This window comes from Panicum virgatum, chromosome 3N (assembly GCF_016808335.1).
Source record: "Panicum virgatum strain AP13 chromosome 3N, P.virgatum_v5, whole genome shotgun sequence".
In the NCBI taxonomy this organism is placed as follows: Eukaryota; Viridiplantae; Streptophyta; class Magnoliopsida; order Poales; family Poaceae; genus Panicum; species Panicum virgatum.
The window spans coordinates 65,214,637-65,234,579 of record NC_053147.1 but is presented as its reverse complement, the minus strand read 5'-3'; positions in this window follow the sequence as shown (position 1 = coordinate 65,234,579).

The following is a 19,943-nucleotide window of genomic DNA, read 5'->3' as shown; positions in this document are numbered from 1 at the left end:
AAGTAAATCCTAAATTATCATATTTTAGCTCCAGATTCTATATAAATTAACTATAGTCCAATATTTGCTTAAACCAACTATAGCAATCATAGAGGTGCAATCCATAATAATTCCATATGTTCATTATCATATGTATATAAATATACTCATCATTCCATCATAACAATACGATGCGACGTAGTGATCAATGTGCTCATATCCGAGAGCGACTAACGGCGAATCGATTCGATTTAACCTTGCAAGGTGGACCTAACCAACACGGCACGCAAAAGCCCCGTCGGACCTCACACACCAACCCTTCCCCTCCCCGCCTCGAACTACAGGACCGCCCCACCACCATATGGTCAGCCAAGCTCAACATGAGACCACCAAAAGTAATACATGCATCCCCATTTCTCTGCGACTACTCGACTACCCCAGGAGGTGATATGGAGTCCTGTACTTTCGAAATAAGGCAGTACTAGACTTACCGGTTTCGACTACCTCCTACTCCCGGCAGGCGGTTAGTACAATTCAAACATGATCAGCAGGGCCGACAACGGCTCGGTCCTTAACCGACACAGGCGGAACTTGTGGCGGAACCACCCAAAACTACTGGGCCCGGGTGCACTGATCTTTGTTGCTAAGCAACTCTGACCCAATTTGGCACTCACCGGTAGTTCCTCGAGTGGAGCCTCGATAAAAGCCACGCTATTCCAGGATCAGCAGACAACACTCACACGAAGGTGAGTCCAGAGATTACAACACAAACCATTTCATACATCTCAGAGTGATTGCAGCGGAAAGAAAATTTATTACAAACCATGTTCAGAGTAGCAAAGTACTACAGAGTTCCAACTACTCAATTATTTAAGTCTCATGTTCAGCGGAAGCAGTAAAGATAACTAGCGAGATAACGTGACGCATCGGTAAAGCCCGTACGAATGCGTCACTCAGCGGGAGGGTGATTAGCACCAGCTGAAGGGCCATCCCACTCAACAGACCACCCCGGAGGCAGAGTACAAGGCCAAGTAAGACTCGCAAAAAAATCTTCAAAGTTAGTACCTGAAAAACAGTGCCACAAGCAAGGCTGAGTATACTAATACTCAGCAAGACTGACCCGTCTCCGGATATAACATAGTCCGATAACTAGACATGCCAGGCTTTTTGGTTGGTGGGTTCGTTTGCCAAAAATGCCGCTAAGTGTTGATCCTTACTTTCAGGTTTTACTTAGCCGGATTCTAGTGGGATTAACCATTCTAAATTTGCAACTAACTCTACACAAACATGGTAGAGCAAATCATTTAATCAACCAGCAGCATTATCATCATCATGTTCCACTTGTTACTCTATGTGACCGAAAACATTAAGCAATCTCATGCCGTGAGAGGCGGACGATTCCGAATCGAATTTCAACCTGGCCAGGGGAACCTAAACCACACGTATGGGAACCAAGTCACCCACACAACATTTCCCCTTTCTTTCCAGTCCGTGGATCCGGAACACCCTCCCCGACTACAGAGTCCGACCACTCTGTACCCGTACATCGCGACAAAAATATAAATCCTACTTCTACCAGGAGGGTGCGAGATCGTTCCACTCGCCGGTCCAATCAGGTACTTCAGCTTACCGATTACCATATTTCTCGGTATGTGGCTAATACTTTCAAACGCTTAACGAAATGAGCCACACACCACGACCTTAGCCATTTTTGACTATACCAGCGGGGTATCACAACTACACAACCCCGCCCGTTGTCCTTACATTTCAACAGGAATTAAAGTCAGTACAATTCCTATTTGCTCGCGAGAGGCAGGAAACCACTCGACTTCTACCGTACCTATTTAGCATGGCAACTAGTCGATAAAAAGATCCGGTATCAAACATAGGTTCCTAGGGATCATGCATCTAAGGTTTTCGATCAACGCCTAGAAAACTTAAATACAGAAAACAAAATATTACAATACATTAATAAATACATAGCTGAATGGTAATTCGGAAAGATAGTGGGAAATGGTAATTCGGAAAGATAGTGGGAGTATGCTCCGGGGCTTGCCTTCTTGGGCACTGTCAGGCAGAAAAGCCTCTGGGGCTTGGCCCAGATCTTGAAGCAAGTTAGCACAATTCAGATTAACCTCCTGCTCCGCACGAGAGTCCGCGGGCACCAATTCGTAGTCACCGTCCGCGAGATTAACCGTTTCTATATGCAATGCAAGATTATGAGTTATTCATGGATAACAATTTCTTTCCTTCACGATAAAGTTGTAGTCCAACGAAAGTTACTTTAGTGATGATTTCAACAGTTTATTTCATGGGCAGTCATTTATAGAGTAGTAAACATAACTACGTTTCTCCATGAATGAGTGGGGTTTTGGTTTCCATTTTTAATTTCAATACATGGCATGCTTTCATTATTTCGTAACAACCCAAATTCACTAATGAGCTAGTGAGGAAACACTAAAGTAACCTAGATTCAAATTAAGTACTTATGGTATAGATTTCAGTATTTAACCATAAAGCAACAACTATAACTATTCATGCAAGTAGATCACTCTAGTTAGTTCATCTTTTTGTACAGAACGTTTAAGATGGGTTCTGGTGCTACAAATTTTACGAGAGCAACTTCATAGCATCTACTCAGCACTGAAATTTTTCCAGATTTTATTCACTTATATAACTGAGGTAATAAAAAGAACAAAAACAGCAAGCTTTTAACTAAGATTAATTCTACAGAGAGTTTTACTAGGGATATGGCTCTCAAACTTTTACCAGAGACTAGTCATGAGTTAAACATACTCCACAAAAAATTTCAAGATTTAACTCACTATGATAAATTAGTTATTCAGTGAACTTAGCATGAGTTTGCATAAATTTCTCAGGGTGCATTTAACCAGTATTGCATATGAACTTTTTATTACAGGTAGAGAATACTCTAAACAAGATCATGCCCAAAAATAATGATCAGAAATATTGTAGATTACTCAGAACAAAAATAGTAAATCTAGCCCTAAGATGCTAAGCATGAGTATTCAACAAAGCAAAACTCAGTAACTACAGCTCAAAATTTTTAGACAGGAACACAGAGCAAAAAGGAGACTCCAGAAATAAATATAGATTTTTCTGAGTATAATAACTATATATGAGGAATTAAGTTGATTAAACAAGCATAAATCATGGTATATAGCAATTTAACTCTAATAAATATTAAATTTAGAGATTAGAAGGGATTCAGTGGCACAAGCATGCAGTAAAAATTTCAGAGCCAGTTCATGTGCATATTTTCCAGAATTAAATCGAGAAAGCTAGAAATAGATTAGGGAATCTTGATTGTTCCAACATGATAACTGTTTTGGTTTGGTGCCATCTTTTTACTGTGATCTTAGAATTCCATTAGTGATAACATATCCAAAAATCAAGGTCATTTGATGAGCAGAACTTCATGAACATGCATAAGGTGGTTTTCTTATTCTTTTCCCTAGATTAAATTTGGTTGAGTTTCTGCAGATATGAATGTTACAAAATTTGTAGATTTTGTTACAAGGATTCTAGATCAGTTGAGTTTACATTTTTCTGATTTTTCTGTGATTTGTTTCGCATTTTAGAAGTTCACTGGTATACACTGGATTACTTGCAGAAACACCCTTGAACGAAAAAAAGAAATTACAACCGAATCCTTCGCCGGCCTTCTCCGCCGTGGCATCTTGCCGGTGGTGTTCTGCGGTGCAGGGCTTACCGGGGCTGCCACGGGGAGGCGCGTGGGAGAGAAGGGATCGAGGAACACCTACCCTGGTCGACGTTCGAGTGTTTGGTGCACGAGTTCGAGCTCGTCGGCGTCAATGGCGGGTCGGTTGTTCGGTTCGCCGGCGCTGGAGGTGAAGGAGGGCTCGGGGTAGGGGAACAGGGCGCGCACGAGCACCGCGTGAGCTCGTGGATGCTTCTGGGGTAGCTGTCGTGCTCGGTCTCCTTCGGAGCTGGCCGGTCCGCGGTGAGCCTGAGCTCGCCGGCGGCGGTGCAAAAGGGGAACGGCGTCGGGAGGAGGTTTGGGTTCGATTCCGCGCGCGTGGAGCGTAACTAGGAGGTGGCGAAGCTGTTGCGGTGGTCGGAGGGGGCAATGTGGGGCTGGGCTAGCCGGTCCGCGAGAGCTGGATCTCGGCGGCCATGGCGGAGCGGCGGGAGGAGGAAGAAGGGGAAGAAGGGGCGCGACGGTGGAGCTCTGGGGGTTCTTATAGGCCAAGGAGTGCCTGAGCGAGGGAAGTAGCGACTGGGGGCGGTCGATTTGGGTCAGGGGCGCACGACGGCGAGCGAGCGGAGCTGCAGCGGCGCGGCGCTGTGGCAGAACCACCTGAATTATCCCGGCTCAAGTGCACAGGGCATCACCATAAAGGCAACACTAGCTCAAACGCACTTCAAACGGAACAATTCTTGGTCTGTCGGGTAACGTCCCGATACAACCACCGGTTCTCGGATCGAACAAGCATACCCCGCACGAAGGCGAGTCCAGAGATATTACAACCACAAGTTTACAACGCAGGCATAAAATGATTACAAACCAGTTCTAAAACATTATTACAAGTACAAACTTCAAAAAGCAGTTATACAAACCATAACTTTAAATTCATAGTTTGAAAGCAGCGGAAAGAGACAACGACGGCTACAACACGTCGCAAAAGTATACCAAGCTAGCCCAAGCAAGGTATCACTCGTCATGGTCATTGCCGGCCGAAGACGAATCCCACTCTACGGACCAGCCAGGAGGCAAAGAGCAGGGATAGGTCAAACTAGCGACCTGGTCCTCAAGACTCATACCTGAAAAAGGGTTTCAACAGCAAGGCTGAGTATTCTAATACTCAGCAAGACTTAACCGTCAACGGGTATAAGTAGCCCACTTTAGCTAGACTATGCAAGGTTTTGTGAGGCTATGGTTTTCCTTTTGCTGAAAAGCAATAAAGAGTATGTCCTTACTTTCAGGTTTTAGCTTTCAAGATTCTAGTTGATTAACCATTCTATGTAAGCAACTATTAATCAATCATGGTAGAACTTCTAAACAAACATCAAGGTTGATCATAATATTGTTGCTCTTGTTACTCTGTGTGGCAAAGAGATCAAGCAGTCTCATTTCATCGTGAGAGGCGGACGATTCTGAATCGAAATTCAACCTTGCAAGGATAACCTAGCACACACGTCTGGAACACCGTCGGGTCATTCCCAAACAACCATTGACCTTTCTTTCCGGCTTGTGGATAGGGTCACTCTCCCCGACTATAGGGCTCCAAGGTCCACCCGTGCCCGGTCCACCCTTGTCCCTTGAAGTCGTAGTGTTGATCAACAATAACATTTAAAAACCTATCTCTAAAGAGAGAGTGAAAGGTATATCCACTCCCCGGTCCAATCGGCTACTAGGCTTGCCGCGTACCATATTTACGGCATGTGGCTAGTACTTTCAAAAACTTAACCAGCACTACCACACCCCGCGACCTTAGCAAGTTCATCAACACAGACGGGGTCTCACCAAAGGTCATGGTATCGAACACGACCCCGTCCGTCATCCTTATATTGATAACAGAAAGTAAACAATCAATTCCTATAAAGCTTGCGAGTGACAGGCAATCACTCGTCTTTTACCGGTCCTATAAGCTTAGCAAGTAGTCGAACTCAGGTCTAGTGTTCAGTACATAGGTTCCTAGGATTATGCATCTAGGTTTTCAATTCAAATCCTAAAAACTGTAAATGCACAAGTAAGTAATACAGTAAATGATAATAATTTGAAATATAGGTTATGTCCGGGGCTTGCCTTCTCGGTAGTCGCTAACTATTTCAGCTCTAGGCTCTTCCGAACTTTGGTCCGGGGCTTCAGTTAGTACGGCGGTGTTCACTTGAGCTTCGAGATCACCTCCGTCAGACTCCGGGATCAGCTCGTACGTCCCGTCCGATAAGGCAGTCGTATCTATATGTAATGCAAGAACAGAATTATACACACACATGGGCAATCGTTTATAGAGTAGTAACTCAACAAATCTAACTACACAAGGCATCATGATCAACAGCACAAGCAAGTTATACTAACTTCATAAAATGAGTGGTAGTTGATTCCTATAGTAATTAATTCCATGTTTGCTAATAAATAAACAACTCAGAGCACAAACAGTAATAAATTTAGCAAAAATTACCCTAAACAGAACATAAGCAGATTAAGCTACCCTGTAAAATCATGCCAAGACATGTAGCCATTTAATCACAACAATTCATTCATTCAGACAACACCTAGAACAAGCTTGAATTATACAGGTCAAACTAGAGCAAAGAAGAAGCTCAAAATTTAACAGGAGGACTAAACAGGGATGAATTAGCTACTGTGAATTATTCATGATTTTATATACACAGAAATAAATATTAGAAAATAGACAAAACAGACATCAGATTAATAAGATTCATTTTTAACTCCTATTATAGTCATGAACCGATGCTCAAACTTTCTGGACAAGCTAAGATACTCAAGAAGAACATGAAGAAATATTTTCATGATTTATTATGAACAGAAACTATTTACCATAATTAAAGTCTATTAAACAAGGATTAAATAAAATAAAAAGCTACACATGAGAACTGACCACGAAATTTTTATAAAAATACTAGTGTTACAAGAACAAACTACCATAAAAAGTTCACTGCAAGACATGGCTTATATCATCAGATAAGAGAAAGATAAAACATCTAGTATTTATTTACCTAGTGACACAATACCATTTATACAGCAAAAACTTGCAACCAACACCTACCATATTATGGTTCTACTGCAAAGAGCTTTACACAAGGATTCCAAAACATCCAAGTTTACATTTTTCTGAATTTCCTACGATTTTCTATAGAATTTCAAAGTTCACTAAAAATTATAACAAACAAGTCCCTATAGCACTATTCATATGTGTCTTGGGTTTGCAGACAGCCCCCTGGGCTTCTTCGAATTCCAACCCGAGGTCCTTAGCCAAGGTCAGAGAGGGGGAGCAACGTTGACCGGCCGAATCCGGCGATGGTGAGCGTCGGCGGCGAGGGTGGAGTTGGGGAAAAAGATCAGCAGGACAACGCGGACCTCTGGGAGGCTTTGGAGCTCGAGAGGAGGGCCGGAGATGGCGTGTCGACGGCGAGCGGCGGCTTGCGAGCTCGGAACACGGCGGCGGGTGACTCCGTTGGCGAATAGGCGAGGGGAAAGGTCTGGGGAGCTGAAAGCATCTAGGCCCCTAATTCTAGTTTTGGTAATTAATGACAACGGTTTGTGGATTAACGATTTCATTTGAGAAGATGAGTATAGGTTGATTCACGGATGAAAGACATTTGGTTGTGAACGTATGGAGTTTTGGAGATGATGAGTAAAGCTCGGGCTCAAGGCAAAGGTATAAAATAGGGCTTTTACATTTTACCGGTCACAAGGCGTTTAGTGGATGAAAAGTGACCGGATTTGTTGGATAGTTAGCCGTACTATCAAGAGGGGTTGTGTACTCATGCTTGACGGGTCTTTAGTGCCATTTTGCTCAAAATGTCTAGTTGCATGCATGAGGGCTAACGGCGTTTTGAAAAGTTTTGAAATAGACTAAGTTCGAGCTCACTGAGTAACGGCGGACAGTCCGCACCTGAGGGGCGGACAGTCCGCGCTCATTCCAGAGAGCTTGCAGAGGCTCTGGTGGGCTGGCGGACTGTCCGGCCCAGAGGGGCGGACAGTCCGCGATCGTTCCAGAGAGCTTGCAGAGGCTCTGGTGGGCTGGCGGACATTCCGGCCCAGGTGGGCGGACGGTCCGCTACTGTATTTCATTTTTTACCAGAAAGGGTGTCTCTCTGGTGTGGGCTTCAAAGTTAAACTGCGGACGGTCCGCTCCTGAGGCGCGGACGGTCCGCAGGCTAATCTCAAAGTTGTTCCAGAGACGATGTTAGTCTCTGGTGGGGTTGGAACTCTTAACTGCGGACGGTCCGCCACTGGGGCGCGGACGGTCCGCCAGGGCTTAACGGCTAGTTCTGACATGCATTAAATGCAGTCTGACTCACTGGTTTATAACGGCGGACAGTCCGGTTTTTGAATCGCGGACGGTCCGCGACTTCGCAGAAAAGAGTGTAACGGCTAGTTTTTGGAGGGATGTCTATATATACCCAATGCCCGGCCATTGGGTGACTCTCTTGGCCATTTGGATAGCATTCTTGACACATTAGAGCTAAGGCATCCCTCTCTCACACACACTTGCTTAGAGATTGCATTTTTAAGAGTGTGAGAGCTTCCTAGTGCATTGCATCAAGAGTTTGAGCTTTGTGGCATTAGGGAAACTTCAAGCAAGCGTCATCAACTTGTTACTCTTGGGAGTTGCCGCTCCCTAGACGGCTTGGAGAAGTGGATTTCGTGGAGCACCTCCAAGGAGATTGTTGAGGAGCCCCGATTTCGGTTGTGAGAGGTCTTGTGCTCACCTCACCGGAGTGGTGAAGAGCAACTCTAGTGGAATCGAGGTGTGGAGCGGTTCCTTGATTCAAGCCGGCTCAAGATCAAGAGGTTCTTGATAGAGGAGCGGTTGATTCTTGGAATCCACCTCAACGTGGATTAGGGGTGACCGGCAAGTCATCGACACCACGGGATATATTCTTGTGTCAAGCTCGGTTACTACTCTTGCTCTCTTTTATTCTTGTCTTTACTTTGAGCAATTTACTTTACTAGAGCTTAATTCGTGTCTTGTCACCCTAGGTTGCAAACCCATCTAGAGATTGTAATAGCTTGACATAGGGCTTTCCTTTGTTACTAATTAAATTTCTCTAGTGTTGTTGGGTTTAGTTTTTAAACCGCCTATTCACCCCCCCTCTAGTCGGTGTTCTTGATCCTACAAGTGGTATCAGAGCTAAGTACTCCATTAATTAAGGATTTAACCATCTTGGAGTAGAACAATGACTAGTGATCATGGGATTCATGTTGGGAAGCCACCGTTCTTTGATGGGAACAATTATGATTATTGGAAGACTAGGATGTCGGCTCATCTCAAAGCCATGAGTAGAAAGCTATGGAGAGTAGTAAATGATGGATATGTCATTTTGGACCCAAAGAGTTTGACACCCCTAGATGAGGAAAATGAGACACTAAATGATCAAGGGGTTAATGTGCTCTTTAGTGCTCTTGATGTAAATGAATTCAATAGAGTCAAGAGCCTCACCAATGCAAATGACATATGGAAGAAGCTCATGGAAATTCATGAGGGTACATCAACGGTGAAGGAGGCCAAGCTATACTTGCTTAAAGGAAATTTTAGTGAATTCACCATGAAGAAGGATGAGAGCATAGCCGAGATGTTCAACCGGCTAAATGACATTGTAAATGATCTCAAGGGACTTGGATTTGAGGTACCGGATGGGGATTTCAACCACAAGTTTCTTAGATGTCTTCCGGAAAGATATGACACAATTGTGACCTTACTTGTAAGGTCAAATGTGAAGACCGCAACTCCCACACAAATATTGGGAGAAATTCTCACCCATGACATGTTCAAGAAATCTCAAGATGAAGCTCATGGTGGAGAAATTGATATGAAAAAGAAAAGTGTGGCATTCAAAGCTCAAGATAGCAAAAATGAAGAAGAAAGTGGATGCCAAGAAGAAGAATCGGATGAGGAGATGGCTCTTTTTGTCAAGAGATTCAATAGAATGATGAGCAAGAAGAGCTTTGGCAAGAGAGGTCAATCATCAAGAAAAAATCCTTTTGTGGACAAGACTTGCTTTAATTGTGGTGAAGTAGGTCATATCATTGTCAATTGTCCAAACAAGAAAAAGGACAAGAAAAATGATGAAAAGAAGAAGAAGAAGTTCATCAAGAAGAAAAAGAATGGCCAAGCTTATTTTGTTGAATGGGATTCCGATGCAAGCTCCGATGATGATGATGATGATGATGACAAGCCATCCAAGGGAGTTGCCGGGATCGCCATCAAGGAGGCTCCATCACTCTTCTCTACACCACATTGTCTTATGGCAAAGGGTGGTGCAAAGGTACAACAAGATGATGAACTTGATGAACTTTCATATGATGATCTTGTTGAAATGCTTAATGATGCCGATGAATTCATGACAAAGGAAAAGGCTAAGTTGAGGGACTTGAAGTTGAAGTTTACTTCTCTTCAAGATTTCTATGAGGAGCTAAAGACTTCTCATGAGAATCTCAAAGAAACTCATGAGAAGCTTGAGGAAGCTCACAATACCTTGCTTAGTCATGAAAGAAAAGCAACATTGAGCATTGGTGTTAGTTGTGATTTAATTGATGATAAATCTTGTGGCTCTAGCTCTACTAGTTCTTTGTGCACCAACCTAGACAACTCATATTGCAATAAATCTCTCATTATGGAAAATGATTTGTTAAAGAAAGAGGTTACTTGCTTGACTAATGATTTGAGAAAATGCTATGATAGTAGAGCAAAATTTAATCATTGTTGGGCAAGCCAAAAGTTCACCTTGAACAAGCAAGGGTTTGGATATATTCCTAAGAAAGGGAAGAAGGCTTTTGTGCAAACCAAAACTACCTTTGTGAAGAGTAGTGGTAAGCCATATTGTGAAAAATGCAAGAAGGTTGGCCATGTTGAGAAGAATTGCACCAACAAGAAAGTCATATCCTTTGATTCAAGTTACATGCTTATGAAAAATTCAAATGGCAATGTTAGTGCAAAATTTGTTGGGATACCTATAAATGGTGCTAAAAAGAATGCCATTTGGGTGCCAAAAGTCTTGGTCACTAATGTGGTCACTAACGCTCAAGGACCCAAGAAAGTTTGGGTACCTAAAAGAGTTACTTCCTCTTTGTAGGTGAATTACAAGTCCGGAGGAAGACATTGGGTGCTTGATAGTGGATGCACTCAACATATGACCGGAGATCAAATGATGTTTTCCTCTCTAGATGAGAATGTGGGTGGCTATAGTGACATCATTTTTGGTGACAATAGCCGGGGCAAAGTCAAAGGAGTTGGTACAATTCCTATCTCAAGCAATCATTCTCTCTCAAATGTATTGTTAGTTGATTCTCTCAAGTTTAATCTCTTAGCGGTCACTCAACTTTGTGATTTTGGATATAAGTGTAGTTTCACTAAAGATGATGTTGTAGTGACTAGCTTGGATGGAAAAGATCACATCTTTACGGGATTTAGACATGAGGATGTATATCTTGTGGATTTTGCAACTAAAGAGGCAAATTTGTCCACTTGCTTATTCACTCAATCATCTTTGGGTTGGTTATGGCATAGAAGGCTTGGTCATGTTGGCATGAAACAACTCAACCGACTTTTGAAGCATGATTTAGTAGTTGGCTTGAAGAATGTGAAGTTTGATAAAGATAAGCTTTGTAGTGCATGTCAAGCCGGAAAGCAAGTTGCAAATACTCATCCCACTAAGAGTGTCATGTCAACCGAGAGACCTTTGGAATTATTGCACATGGATTTATTTGGTCCTACAACTTATAGAAGTATTGGTGGAAATTGCTATTGTCTTGTGGTAGTAGATGATTACTCAAGATATACATGGGTTTTCTTTCTTCATGACAAGGCCGATACATATGACACTTTCAAGAAATTCTTTACAAGGGCCGAAAATGAATTTGAGCTTAAGGTGAAGAAAGTAAGGAGTGACAATGGAAGTGAGTTTAGAAACACAAGAGTTGAGGAATGGTGTGATGAGAAAGGAATCAAGCATGAATTCTCAACCAAGTACACTCCGGAACAAAATGGTCTTGTTGAGAGGAAAAATAGAACCTTGATTGATATGGCAAGATCAATGCTCTCCGAGTATAATGTTTCGGACAGTTTTTGGGCCGAAGCAATCAACACGGCTTGTCATGCCTCAAATAGATTGTATTGCCATAGATTTCATAACAAGACCCCATATGAGTTGCTCATTGGAAGGAAGCCAAATATATCATATTTTAGAGTGTTCGGTTGCAAATGCTATATTCTCAAGAAGGGAACTCGGTTATCAAAGTTTCAAAGCAAATGTGATGAGGGTTTTCTTCTTGGATATTCATCTAGTAGCAAGGCTTATCGGGTCTACAACAAAACACATGGCATTGTTGAAGAAGCATATGATGTTGAGTTTGATGAAACCAATGGGTCTCACAATGAACAAGAAAATCTTGATGATGTGAGAAGTGATGGTTTGAGAAATGCAATGAAAAATATGTCAATTGGTGATGTTAGACCAAGAGAAGAAGATGAAGATGAAGTTGGTCCTTCTATCTCTATTAGAGTTAATCCTTCAACTTCTATCTCAAATGATCAAGCACAACAAAATATACAAGATTCAAGTAATGATGATTCTCAAGTACAAGATCAAGTTGGTTCATCTAGTGCACCTTCTTCATCAACTCAAGAACCCATTATTCCTCAAAGAATTCTTCATGTTCTTGCAAAGGATCATCCGGTGGATCAAATCATGGGTGATATTAGTAAGGGTGTCCAAACTCGATCTCGCATTGCTTCATTTTGTGAACATTATTCTTTTGTATCTTTTCTTGAACCTAACCGTGTAGATGAAGCATTGAGAGATCCGGATTGGGTGAATGCTATGCATGAAGAATTAAATAATTTCACCCGGAATCAAGTTTGGGATTTAGTTGAGAGGCCCAAGAATTATAATGTTATTGGCACTAAATGGGTCTTTAGAAACAAGCAAAATGAAGATGGAATGGTTGTGAGGAACAAGGCAAGATTGGTCGCTCAAGGCTTCACTCAAGTCGAAGGTTTGGATTTCGGTGAAACTTTTGCTCCCGTTGCTAGATTAGAAGCTATTAGAATTTTATTAGCTTATGCTTGCTCTCACAACATTAAACTTTTTCAAATGGATGTGAAAAGTGCTTTCTTGAATGGCAAAATTAGTGAACTTGTTTTTGTTGAGCAACCTCCCGGTTTTGAAGATCCCAAGAAGCCAAATCATGTATACAAGCTCTCTAAAGCTCTTTATGGTCTTAAGCAAGCTCCACGAGCTTGGTATGAAAGATTGAGGGATTTTCTTATCTGTAAGGGCTTCAAAATTGGTAAGGTTGATACTACCTTGTTCACTAAAGATATTGGTAAAGACTTGTTTGTTTGTCAAATTTACGTCGATGATATTATCTTTGGTTCAACTAACCCAAGTTTTTGTGAGGAATTTGGTGAAATGATGTCTAGGGAATTTGAGATGTCCATGATTGGTGAATTGAGTTTCTTTCTTGGACTTCAAATCAAGCAACTCAAGGAAGGCACCTTTGTGTGTCAATCAAAATATGTGAAGGATATCTTGAAGAAATTTGGAATGGAAGATGCAAAACCAATCAAGACTCCTATGGCCACAAACGGGCATCTCGACCTAGATGAGGGAGGTAACCCGGTTGACCAAAAGCTTTACCGTTCTATGATTGGTAGTTTGCTTTATTTGACCGCATCTAGGCCCGACATCATGTTTAGTGTTTGCATGTGTGCACGATTTCAAGCCGCACCTAGAGAATGTCATTTGACCGCCGTCAAGAGGATCTTGAGATACTTGAAATATTCTCCTAATATTGGCTTATGGTATCCCAAGGGTGCTCATTTTGATTTGGTTGGATTCTCGGATTCGGATTATGCGGGGTGCAAGGTTGATAGGAAGAGCACTTCCGGTGGTTGTCAATTTCTTGGAAGATCTCTTGTATCATGGTCATCAAAGAAGCAAAATTCCGTGGCTCTTTCAACCGCCGAAGCGGAATATATCTCGGCCGGAAGTTGTTGTGCTCAATTATTATGGATGAAGCAAACTCTTCTAGATTATGGTGTGAAATTTGATGAAATTCTCTTGTTGTGTGATAATGAAAGTGCCGTGAAGATTGCCTCTAATCCGGTTCAACATTCAAGAACCAAGCATATTGATATCCGCCATCATTTTCTTAGAGATCATGTGAACAAGGGTGATATCAAGATTGATGGTATTGGCACGGATGATCAATTAGCCGATATTTTTACCAAACCTTTGGATGAATCTCGGTTTTGCAAGTTGAGAAATGAGTTAAATATCATTGACTTCTCAAATGTGGCTTGAAAACTAGCACATGTGGCATATGGTTCTTTCATGCACTTCTTGTTTCATTTTTATGAATTTTTGAGGTATTTTTGAGCCATTTATGAGTTTTCATGATTCTACTCGATTTATTTTTGAATTCTTGTTGAAACTTGCTCATATAAGTCGTTTGAAGGTTTTCATGCAATATTTGAGATTTTTGGATTTTTGTAAGAGCAATGATCCCAAATTGGAGTTGGAATTGAGAAAATTGGCAGAATTCAGACTTGTCAGATTTTTGGTAGCGCGGACGGTCCGCGGGTAATAGGCGGACAGTCCGCCGTTAATTGGACTTGTTCACCAGAAGCTCTGCAGAGAAGTTGTCAATCGCAGAAATTCATTGCGGACAGTCCGCAAAAGGAACGCGGACGGTCCGCGCATGTTGGGCAGAGGAAGTTCAGTCAGTTGCAGTGAAAAAATTTCAAAGGCGGACGGTCCGCCAAAGGACCGCGGACAGTCCGCGACTGGACAGAATTGTGGGGTCGGCCAGACTCGACTTATAATGGGTGCCCCCCTCACCTCCCCCACCAAACCGAACACATACTCCAAAAGTGTCTCTCTCTTTCTCTCTCAAGCACGTGGGGAAGACGACAAGGTCAAGCCCTTTTGGAGTGGTTCCCGGACGGTCCGAGCACATCCCCGGACTCTTCTCAAGATAGTGCATCATGTCCTCGCGGTATTTCAATGAATCCCTAACTCTTGTTCTTGGATTTCTTTATTGGAAAGAGTTAGGGTTAGATGCTCCGATCTATTTTTTGGCCATGGATTCTTAAAAATACTTGGGGGATCTTATTCCTAGTGATGAGGAGATGCTATAGTTTAATTTTGGTTGGTGGATTTGAATCAAAACTCAAAATGTGGATGAATCAAAGATGAGGGCGATTTTGTGTTCCTGCGCAGAACAGATGGGTCGCGGACAGTCCGCCTGATGGACGCGGACAGTCCGCCATGGTAGTTCATGAACCGCGGACGGTCCGCGTTCAGAAGTGCGGACGGTCCGCTAGTATCAGATTTTCATATCAGTGCTGAATTGAGTTATATCATTAAGGATTCATTCTATTGCTTTAGTAATTGTTCTTATGGTTAAATCTTGATCTCAGGCCACCCCGGAAGATCATCAAGGTAGCTTCTAAAATCAAGAAGGCTATGTCTTCCAAAAGACAAAGAGACAGTGATGACTCGGATGATGTGGACTATGCTCCAAATGTCAGTGAGATGGCTGCAGCTTCTTCAGTAGGAGATGCAGGTGATGAGTCTTCAGAGGAAGAGACTGAAGGGGTTGATGATGATATTACAGATTTAATGGGGCTAGATCTACCTAGCCGTCAGTGGACTGCAGAGAGCTATGCCAATGCAAGAGCAGTGGATCAATTCAGCTTACCTCGTGACACCAACATTCTTTTCTTCAAAACCGAGGTACAAAAAGATGTTTACTTTGGTCATCTAGTTAAGAAAAATGTATTCAAACATCAGACCATTGACATAGGCTACATGAGACAACAACAAGTCATGACTGATCTAGTAGATAGATTTCAGCAAATGGGGTTAGCTAATTTTCTGCAGCATAGGTGTGATTGGAATGAAACTGTGATACGCCAGTTCTATGCCACCCTAGAGATCAACATGGTTGAGGAAACTTTTAGGTGGACAACTGGGAAAAGAACCTATGGTGCTACATTTGCACAGTTTGCTGAAGCAAATGAATTGGATTATAATCTCATCACTAGTGAGCAAAGTATGAATATTGTGTTAGAAAACCCTCTAGATGAGAATGACTATCCCATGTTCTATGAGCCTGCACATCTTGGAATTGCTAGAACTTTTGGGGGCACTCAGGGTCTGAGGCATCATCCTGCAGTGATCAATAAGATTGCTAGAGTCACATTCATGCCTAAGAGTGGCAACAAGGACAAGATTAGAGGACACTATTGGAATGTGATATCTCATGTCATGAATGGAAATAGAATCAATGTCATTGCTCTTATCATGGATCAGCTTGCAGACTTGAGGCTTAACATGGAGATGAACTTGTACTTTGCTCCATACATTATGTCCATCATCAAGGTTAAGACTAGCTTCAGAGGGTTATGTGAAAGCAAGCACACTCCTTTCAGGCCATTCAAGAATGACAATGCTTTTCTCTTGAGGCCTTTGACTCCCTTCCCTGGAGATGATATGGATGCCGAAGCACAGGGGCAAGATGATAGTGATGATGATGCTCATATGGGAGCAGCTGCAGCTCAGCATGCCATGCCACCACCGCATCCTCCAGCACAGCAGCAGTGGGCTCCTCCAGCTGGCTACTTTGATCCATACTTTGCATCCATGCAGGAAAGCATGTCCTCTCAGATTGCGGGGTTGGCTAGTCAGATGCAGAATCAAATGAACCTCAACTTTCAGAACATGCAGCAGCAGATTTTCCAGCCCATGATGACACAGATGCAGGGATTTCATGAGAGCTTACACTCAGATATAGCAGCCCTTGACTCACGTTTTGAGGATTTGCCCTCCTCTGAGCAGTTTGAGCAGCTTGAGCAGAGACAGGAGCAGCTAGAGCAGCGCTTTGATGCTTTCAGCACAGCCTTCACAGGGTTTTCTGATCATTTCTACTCAATGTTTCCAGCTCCAGTGCCGCCTCCAGAGTTCTATCCGCACCAGCCGTTCTACCCACCGCCACCTCCTCCACCAGCCGTTTGACTTTCTTGGCAATTGATGCCAAAGGGGGAGAAGGAGCTTTGGAGTGCCTGGATCTAGGGGGAGCTCATGGACTTCTTATGGAGATCATTCGTTTTCAGCTTCCGCTTGCCTCACATGTTTTATATATTTGTGTCTTTCATGAACTCTATTTGAGACTTGTGTTTGGATTTGAACCTTGGTTTGTAATGTGTGATGAACTATGTTAGTTTGCACTACTCTTATCTATTTATGTTCATCTTGTGGTTGTGAGGTCGTGCTAACCATGCTAAACTTTCATATCATATATCTATTGTATCTTGTATGCCTCGATTTCCACTTGTAGGGAAAACTCTGTCAAAATTCTCAAATATATATATGTGCTCTTGGTATTCATGAAAATTTATATGCACATATCAAGGGGGAGTTCTCTCTACTCATCGAACTTGGTGAATTTATTCATACCATATTCTGAAATTTTCAAGAAAATGAGTAAGTTCTTCCAAAGTTCAATTCCAAGTCCACCTTATGCCTAGTGTATAAAGTTGACTTGAAAACTTTTATCACTCCAAAATTTAGTGTTGTCATCAATTACCAAAAAGGGGGAGATTGAAAGCATCTAGGCCCCTAATTCTAGTTTTGGTAATTAATGACAACGGTTTGTGGATTAACGATTTCATTTGAGAAGATGAGTATAGGTTGATTCACGGATGAAAGACATTTGGTTGTGAACATATGGAGTTTTGGAGATGATGAGTAAAGCTCGGGCTCAAGGCAAAGGTATAAAATAGGGCTTTTACATTTTACCGGTCACAAGGCGTTTAGTGGATGAAAAGTGACCGGATTTGTTGGATAGTTAGCCGTACTATCAAGAGGGGTTGTGTACTCATGCTTGACGGGTCTTTAGTGCCATTTTGCTCAAAATGTCTAGTTGCATGCATGAGGGCTAACGGCGTTTTGAAAAGTTTTGAAATAGACTAAGTTCGAGCTCACTGAGTAACGGCGGACAGTCCGCACCTGAGGGGCGGACAGTCCGCGCTCGTTCCAGAGAGCTTGCAGAGGCTCTGGTGGGCTGGCGGACTGTCCGGCCCAGAGGGGCGGACAGCCCGCGATCGTTCCAGAGAGCTTGCAGAGGCTCTGGTGGGCTGGCGGACAGTCCGGCCCAGGTGGGCGGACGGTCCGCTACTGTATTTCATTTTTTACCAGAAAGGGTGTCTCTCTGGTGTGGGCTTCAAAGTTAAACTGCGGACGGTCCGCTCCTGAGGCGCGGACGGTCCGCAGGCTAATCTCAAAGTTGTTCCAGAGACGATGTTAGTCTCTGGTGGGGTTGGAACTCTTAACTGCGGACGGTCCGCCACTGGGGCGCGGACGGTCCGCCAGGGCTTAACGGCTAGTTCTGACATGCATTAAATGCAGTCTGACTCACTGGTTTATAACGGCGGACAGTCCGGTTTTTGAATCGCGGACGGTCCGCGACTTCGCAGAAAAGAGTGTAACGGCTAGTTTTTGGAGGGATGTCTATATATACCCAATGCCCGGCCATTGGGTGACTCTCTTGGCCATTTGGATAGCATTCTTGACACATTAGAGCTAAGGCATCCCTCTCTCACACACACTTGCTTAGAGATTGCATTTTTAAGAGTGTGAGAGCTTCCTAGTGCATTGCATCAAGAGTTTGAGCTTTGTGGCATTAGGGAAACTTCAAGCAAGCGTCATCAACTTGTTACTCTTGGGAGTTGCCGCTCCCTAGACGGCTTGGAGAAGTGGATTTCGTGGAGCACCTCCAAGGAGATTGTTGAGGAGCCCCGATTTCGGTTGTGAGAGGTCTTGTGCTCACCTCACCGGAGTGGTGAAGAGCAACTCTAGTGGAATCGAGGTGTGGAGCGGTTCCTTGATTCAAGCCGGCTCAAGATCAAGAGGTTCTTGATAGAGGAGCGGTTGATTCTTGGAATCCACCTCAACGTGGATTAGGGGTGACCGGCAAGTCATCGACACCACGGGATATATTCTTGTGTCAAGCTCGGTTACTACTCTTGCTCTCTTTTATTCTTGTCTTTACTTTGAGCAATTTACTTTACTAGAGCTTAATTCGTGTCTTGTCACCCTAGGTTGCAAACCCATCTAGAGATTGTAATAGCTTGACATAGGGCTTTCCTTTGTTACTAATTAAATTTCTCTAGTGTTGTTGGGTTTAGTTTTTAAACCGCCTATTCACCCCCCCTCTAGTCGGTGTTCTTGATCCTACAGGAGCTGCGCGAGGTCGAGGCGAAGCTATTGGCGTGGTCGATTTGGGCGGAGCGGCTGTGGAGGCGCGGCTCGACGGCGGGCTTGAGGCTCGCCGGCGCTCGGTGGAGCGGCGGCGGCGTTCTGGGGCGTGGGGTGGAGGAACTGGCAAAAGCGCGAAGGGAAAAGAAGGAGGGGGTCCTCCTGGTTTTGATGCGCGCGAGAGGAGAGGGGTTGGGGGCACTGCGTCGGGCTAGCCACGGCGGCATTGCGGTGGCGGCCGGCGGTGGCCTCACTGGGTGCGTGGCGCAAGATGGAGGCTCCAGCGCAAGGCAAAGGAGGGCGGTGAAGGTGCAGCGCGACGCGTAGAAGCTACCAGGCAAGCAGGAGGTGGCGCGGGGGCGGCCCTCCACGGCGGGCGGGCGGCGCACGGCACTGGCGGCGGGAAACAGAGGAAGGAGATGGAGGTGGAAGAAAAAGGACCCAAACGCAATTTCCAAAAATTCCAGGGATCAGTCTGTAAACTAGCGATAACTTTTAAAATAGGGCTCAAATGAAAAAGTGCCCAACATGAAAGTTGTTCAATTTTTCAAGATCTACAACTTTGATGTTGTGCAAAAATTTATTTGATCAAAGATTCAAGAGCTAATTTTTAAAACATGGAAAGGATTTTGAATTCCAGGAATTTTGTCTTTTTTCAATACAATTTCACTTTCAACTTAGACTTAAAAGCAAAATTTGCTGCCATGCAATAAATGCACTGAATTTTGCAAAAACACCCTCCACAAAAGTTATAAATGCACACTCTATTCAATATAACTGCAGAAAGGACCTTGCATAAAATCATAATTACACATATAACCTTTATATTTACAAAAAGATCCTTTTTCAAGCAATTCAAGCACATGATGTATAATTTGGTTCTAATTATCCTAAATTGGCTATTTAAAAACCTGGGCCGTCACAGGCGCAGGGCGGGGGGTGTCGTGGCGGCTCGTGGAGTGGCCTGG